We start from the raw sequence: 7,296 nt of genomic DNA on the forward strand, positions 1-7,296 counted from the left end.
CTACTTCTTGCTGCTAGAGATCTGGCAGCTCTTACTCTTGCATAGCCAAGCCACATTTGGTTTAAGGAAGGAAGCAGTTGAGATCCTCCATAGGGCTTGGAGATGCTCATCAGTAAGTCTGGACCTGTACTTGGATTTGTTAAATCAGAAGCTGGAGGCCGAGGAAGGTTAACAGCTCTTTATTGGCAATCAGGAACAGTTGAAGTGACCAGCTCGCAGGTAGGAAGTGACTGCTGGCTACCGGCTAAAGCTGCGCCTTATATACCTTGCTGGCACGGGGAAAACAGCCGTGAGTTCCTCTTTTTTAAACTTTCGCGCCAAGGTTTCCCTTAGCCGCGACTTAAGCCAATCAGCGGTTACCTTTATTTAAAAGTACAAACATAACACCCTTCCCCCCATAGCTTGAACAAACTGTCAATCATTTAGATATGTGACGTAGTCTGGTAGCCTGATTGGTGGCTTGCCGACTCGCCCAGACCTGCGCAGTTCAGTTTGCAGGGAGTTGTCCTCCTGGTCGGCTGGCTCCTGTGCTGCTCCGTCCTGGTAAAGATTGTCTTGCCCTATGGACGTAGAAGTGGCCTTTCCAACGCCAGCCGCCAGGGTTCCAGGGCAGCCGCCGCTGGATGCCAGAAGAGGATGCGCTGAGTAGTCTGCTTGGTTTTGCTAATTCCCATGCGTTTGATCTACGGGAAAAATGTCATTGTTACTTTGCGTTAACTCACTTGGATGTCGTTTTCTGATTTGGTCTATGTGTCTGCGCCAGATTTTCCCATTGGCTGGTTGGATCGTGTATGATTTGGGGCCGGTTTTGGATTCAATTGTCCCCTCTCTCCAGTGGAGATTTGAGTCAAAGTCTTTTGCACAGACTGGGTCGCCCATTTTAAAAGTCCGTTCTGGTTCCGTTGTATGCTTATCTTTCCTTTCGGAATACTCTGGGTGAATTCTGTCCAGCTGGGAACGGAGTTTCCTCCCCATGAGAACTGGACTTTTGTTTGTGCTAGCCGACGGGGTGATGTCCTGGACTAATAGGAATTCGCCCAGCTCCTGTTGCCATTCTCCAGGTGCTGACCGATACAGGGCTTCTTTTGTGAACCTCAACATGCGTTCAAACCGGCCACTAGCGGCCGGGAAATGGGGAGATATTAATCCATGTCGGATCCCTCTTTTGGCCAGAAAGACCTCCATTTGCCTGGAGGTTAATTGTGGGGTGATGTCCTGGACTAATAGGAATTCGTCCAGCTGCTGTTGCCATTCTCCAGGTGCTGACCGGTGCAGGGCTTCTTTTGTGAACCTCACCATGCGTTCAAACCGGCCACTAGCGGCCGGGAAATGGGGAGATATTAATGCATGTCGGATCCCTCTTTCGGCCAGGAAGACCTCCATTTGCCTGGAGGTTAGTTGTGGACCGTTGTCTGAGACGAGCACATCCGGCAGTCCATGTGTTAAGAAAAGTCTCCGCAGCCCCTTTATTGTAGCTGCTGTTGTAGTTGAGGTCATTAAGACAATCTCCAGACGCTTGGAGTATGCATCGACCACAATAAGGAATGATTGTCCCGCTAGAGGTCCTGCGAAGTCTATGTGTATGCGGGACCGTGGTCCCTTTAGTGTCTCCCACTCCGTTGGTTTGGTCTTTGGTGGGTCTGGGCGAGTTTGTTGGCATGGGTGACATGTGGCTACCCAGGTTTCTATGTCCTGGTCTAAACCTGGCCACCAAAGGTGGCTCCTGGCCAGGCTTTCATCCTTACCATGCCTGGGTGACCCTGGTGTAACAATTTCAATGCTTTCTTCTGCAGCTGTTTAGGAATTACCACCCTGTCACCCCACAATATGCAATCTCTTAATACACTTAATTCAGTTTGTCTGTTCTTGAATACCTGACATGTCTCTTTTGGAATTTTCCCCGGCCACCCTTTAAGTACCCATTGTTTTACTCGGGATAACAAGGGGTCTATTTCTGTCTCTCTGGCTATTTCCGCTGCCGTTATTAATGGGTTTTCTTGCATTTCTATCAGCAATACATTGGACGCTGGGGCTGGGTCGTGTACTAATTCTGCCTGAGGACACCTACTTAACACGTCTGCGTGCCCAATTTCCTTCCCCCTCCCTGTGCTTAAGTACATAATTATAAGCAGCTAAAAAGATCGTCCAACGGGTCATTCTCGGAGACGGAAATGTGGGGGTCTGCTTATCTCCTGCTAAAATGCCTAACAATGGCTTGTGGTCCGTAATCAATGTAAAAGGGTGGCCAAACAAATATCCATGGAAGCGTTTAACGCCTGCAACTAAAGCTAATGCCTCCTTATCTAAATGAGAGTAATTCCTTTCTGCAGGTGAAAGGGTTTTAGAATAAAACGCAAATGGGGCATCTGCGCGGGGAAAACAGCCGCGAGTTCCTCTTTTTTAAACTTTCGCAACAAGGTTTCCCTTGGCCGCGGCTTAAGCCAATCAGCGGTTACCTTTATTTAAAAGTACAAACATAACAGGATTTATTGAAGTTCAAGGTAGAGAAGAGCTTTTCGCACAAGTATGTGCTCCCAAGAAGACACATGGTCCACTTGAACATTCGGGAAAGCTCAGGGAAGCTGGGGGGGCAATTCTGTCAAAAATTGCCCGAGCTTGTCTGCTTTTCCACTCACCTCCCTGAACTTGGCTTTGAGTTCAGAGTTGCACTGCAGGTCAATGAGCACCATTTGAAGCACAGGAGGGGTATCCTGCACATCAAAGGAGAAGGGGTTCCCCAAAATTTGAAATGTTGCTCTGTGCGTCGTGAAGTCTGCAAATCTGTGATCAAATTCCTCCTGTAGCTTCAAAATGACATCCACATACTCCTCACCACTGAATGATGTGCCTGCATCTATGAGTGCCTTGCATGCTGGGAAATGGCAAATGTTTGTCTGAGAAAGCTGGGCTTTCCATAACATACGTTTTGTAGAGAATGCTCTCACATTGTCATAGGCAGCACTGACAAGTTGCCCCTGGCCTTGTAACTTTTTGTTCAGTACAGTAAGCTCATGTATTGATATCAGCAAAAAAAGCTATGTCCATAAGACATTTTGTATCACTTAGCGCAGGAATAGCAATCCCATCTTTCTCCACTTCCGCTCTCAACTCAAAAAATCTCTTCAATATGTTTCCCCTGCTGAGCCAACGTACCTCGGTGAAGTAGAGCACATCCCCATATTCTGATTCCATTTCCTCTAAAAAAGCCTGAAACCTGTGCTTTAAGCCCCTGGATCTGATACTCCTCAGCATGTTTAGTTGTGTAATGACATTTCAAATTGTATTCTTTGTGCAAATAAGACACGTGCTCATCACCAACCTTTTTTCTTCACTGCAGGCTTTGAAAAAGACATGTTTAGGGCTGTCTTATATATAATTGCCCCCCGGAGGCGGAGTAAAGACGCTGAGACATATATTGTGGATTAATTAAGGGTCATTTATTAATTAGCATAAATTTAAATAACTTTAAATAAATTTCAATACGTAACTTTGAATATTTAATTCAAAACAAACTAAGGACCTGCAGAGCCAAACTAACGGGGCGGAAATTCCTAAATAACTAAATGCGCCACACCCCCTAACCAATCCAGTCCGTACCGTCAGTGTGGAATAGGCGAAAAAACGGCCGCCTCTAAAGGGGAGGCCGCAAAAAATTCCTATTCGGCCCCAAAGGCGACCTCCTTATGACACACTGTTGATAGCGGAGGGTGGGCGGGTGTTCGCTCCAATTGCCGCAATGCGGAGGTCCCTTCCGGATCGCCCTTAAATTATTCGTTTTGCTTTGCAGAGTCACTTAAAAAGAAAACAGAAAGACCAACTTTAAACCACATTTCGGGGGGTGGGGGGTGGAAAGCAACTCAGGTTAGTCATACATACCTCAAAGCCAACGATAAAGCCACTTCTGGCCTCAGTGGTCTTTATATACCTATAAAAGCATGAAAAGGCAGAGCCGGGCTATCATTGACTGACAGTTCCGAAAAGCAATCAAAAGCTTCTTCCACTGCTGAATGGGAGATAAGGAAAATTGTGTTAGGAAAGACAATGGTTTTAAAAACCCACAATCAGGTTGATTAAGAATTATGTTAACTAGAATTAAAAACATCCAGAGGAGCCGATGCTAGAAAAGGTAGCTATAAATTTATAGTAACCATATCTGTCCTTTATTAAAAAGGGCAATCTTTGAACACTGGGAACACTGTATTTCATTATCCTATTAGATTTCTTTGTGCCTTTGTTTCTTTAGTGTTATGCAGCTTAGCTATTTATCATTGCTGTATCTTTCTTTAGTGTTATGCAGCTTAGCTATTTATCATTGCTGTATCTTCTTGCTGTGAGATTCCGGATGCTGCGCATGTGGAGCAACCGTAATCTCGTGCGCAGACGTTCTTCCAGCAGCAAAAATTCTGTGCACGCATGGAATCAAAACCCCAGTGATTTTAGCTGCCAGAATTGCTTAGGTTGTGCGTGCATTGCGCCTGCAAGACCGGCGGCAGTGAAGCGAGACTACGCACTCCTTTGCCGCTGCCGGAATAGAGTTTCCAACCATTCTGGGTCCTGCCCATCACTACGTAGCGCAGTCTCCTGGAGTTCTGCATTCCCTGCAGGCTTTTCACAGCCAACTACCAACTCACCTCTGGAGGTGCCTGGAGCTGGTTCTTCCTCCTTCTGTTGCAGCTCCTGGGGAAGGAAGGAAAGGCTGTTATTAGTACCAGTTTGCTCTTTCTGTACTTGCCCTCTGCTCTTCCCACGTAGCATATTGGAGTCCTTCCTATCTGAGGGGCTCGTCTTCTGGCATTGTTTTGATGCTTTTCTTGGGGTTTTCTTACTAAGGATACTGGAGAAGGCTGCCATTTCCTTCTCCAGTAGACCACATTGTGCCAGCATCCCCCACTAGGACCTGTCTGATTGGGTGGCCCCGCACAGCATACCTCATTGCTTCATTGAGCTTCGCAAGGCAAGGCATTGATCCCTGAAGAGGGTAGAATACATATCTCTAATTCCTGGAGGAGGCGCTCCAAGCTGTCCGGGGTGTTTCCCTCCAGGCTGCCCAAATTCGCCGGACTGTTCTCTGGAGAATCCTGTGGACGACAATGATCGCATTCTAAATTACCAATCTCATTACCACAATAAAAATGACCATATTACCCAAATTTATATATTACTTCCAAACAATCCCAATTAAATTAGAAGGAACCTTTTTAAAAAAAATTAGACAAATTAGACAAATTAATATCCAAATTTATATGGCAAAAAAAGAGACCAGAATTAGACTTAAATGGACACAAGATAGCCCTATGCAAGGCGGACTTGGCTTACCCGACTTCAAACTCTATTACCGAGCAGCAGCCCTAACATGGGTTAAAGAGTGGATGCAACTTCAAAATACGAGACTACTAGCTTTGGAAGGACATGATATCCAGTCCGGATGGCACAGTTTCATTTGGGACAGCAAATCTACTACACACTCATATTTTAAACACCATCTGATAAGGAAGTCATTAATAGACAACTGGAACTTAATTAGGAAGCAACATTATTTTAAAATACCACTATGGTTCTCAAGCATAGAAGCAATAATTTACCCAAACACTATAAGTCGACAAAAACTATTAAACTATTCACACTTATTAGATAAAGACTAAAAATTAAAAACACGAACACAGCTAAATGAAGAAGGAATAAAAGTGGATTGGTGGTGTTATCACCAAATATCATCTAGATTCCATGTAGACATAAAGAAATATGGAATACAGAAAAACTACACTCCATTAGATAAAATCTTATTAGGGCCCCACAAGAAATCAATTGCAAACATTTACAAAATACTCCAAGAACACCAAAACGTGGAAGAAATAGTAAAAGGGAATATGATTGCTTGGGCAAAGAATATAGGTCACACAATACAATTGGACCAATGGGAAAAAATATGGCATACCAATTACAAAATCACAAAATCCACCGCATACAAAGAAAATGCAATAAAAATGTTTTATAGGTGGCATATGCCCCCTGAAAGGCTAGCAAAAATGTACACCAACCTCAAGCCTAACTGTTGGAAGTGTGGTGAGAAACAAGGTTCATATTTTCATATGTGGTGGACCTGCAGACAAGTTAAAGGAATCTGGCACAAACTTCAGAAATGGATAAAGGAAATAACTAAGATTGAACTAGAAATGAAACCTGAAATATTTTTGCTTGGCATTATTGAAAATCAGATGAATAAATAACATTATTACCTAATACAACATCTAATAACATCAACGAGAATAGCTATCGCACAATTTTGGAAGAATGAAAACATGTCAAATGAAAGGAATTTAATAAAAAAAAATGTTAGATTGTGCTGAAGCAGATAAACTAACAATGGAACTAAAAGAAAAAGAAAAAACAAAATACTACCAAATATGGGAAGAATTTTACATTTGGTTAAATAAAAGAACACCCCTTTATATTGCTGCGAGATAAAGTAACAACTTAAAGAACAATCTTTTTTTTAAAAGTCAATATAGTTTTTTGATTGGTTTATTTGATAAGAACTTACGACATAAGAATTCAACTATAACAACATACAACTCAAACCACTGGTCTTAACACCGCCAAGAATTTTTTTTTTAAAAAAAGAGAGGACGCTGTCAACAGTCTCTACTACAGGAGAAGAGAAGAAATATATCTCTTGCTTGTTTTTTCTGTTCTCTGTATTTTATGTAAATGCACTGTTTGTCGTTATTGTCTTATTATATATACAGTGGTACCTCAGTACTCGACCACAATTCATTCCAAAAGTGTGGTCGAGAACCGATTTGGTCGAGTACCGAATTTATTTATCCCATAGGAAATAATGGAAATGGATTTAATTGGTTCCCAGCCCCTGTTAACTCTCTGAGAACCAATTAAATCTATTTTCTTTATTTCCAATGGGATAAATAAATTCGGTACTCCAAGCTGCAGGAAGGGTGGGGGCTGCTGCAATCCCAATGAACAAAATTTTCTCTGGCTGTTTGGTATCCGAATTTTTGTTCAGATACTGAAGCAAATTTTTGCCGAAAATTTTGTTTGTTATCCGATATGTACGAGAACCAAAGCGTTCGAGTACCGAGGTACTACTGTATGTAAATCAAAATTATTTAAAAAAATAAAAAAACGAATACATACCTCTAATTCCTGGATGAGGCGCTCCAAGCTGTCCGGGGTGTCTTCCTCCAGGCTGCCCAAATCGGCCAAACTGTCCTGAGAATCCTGTGGACGACAATAATCCCATTCTCCATTAAGGACACCAGTCCCTGCTGATTTGTGGCA

This window comes from Erythrolamprus reginae, chromosome 2 (genome assembly GCF_031021105.1).
Source record: "Erythrolamprus reginae isolate rEryReg1 chromosome 2, rEryReg1.hap1, whole genome shotgun sequence".
Lineage (NCBI taxonomy): Eukaryota > Metazoa > Chordata > Lepidosauria > Squamata > Dipsadidae > Erythrolamprus > Erythrolamprus reginae.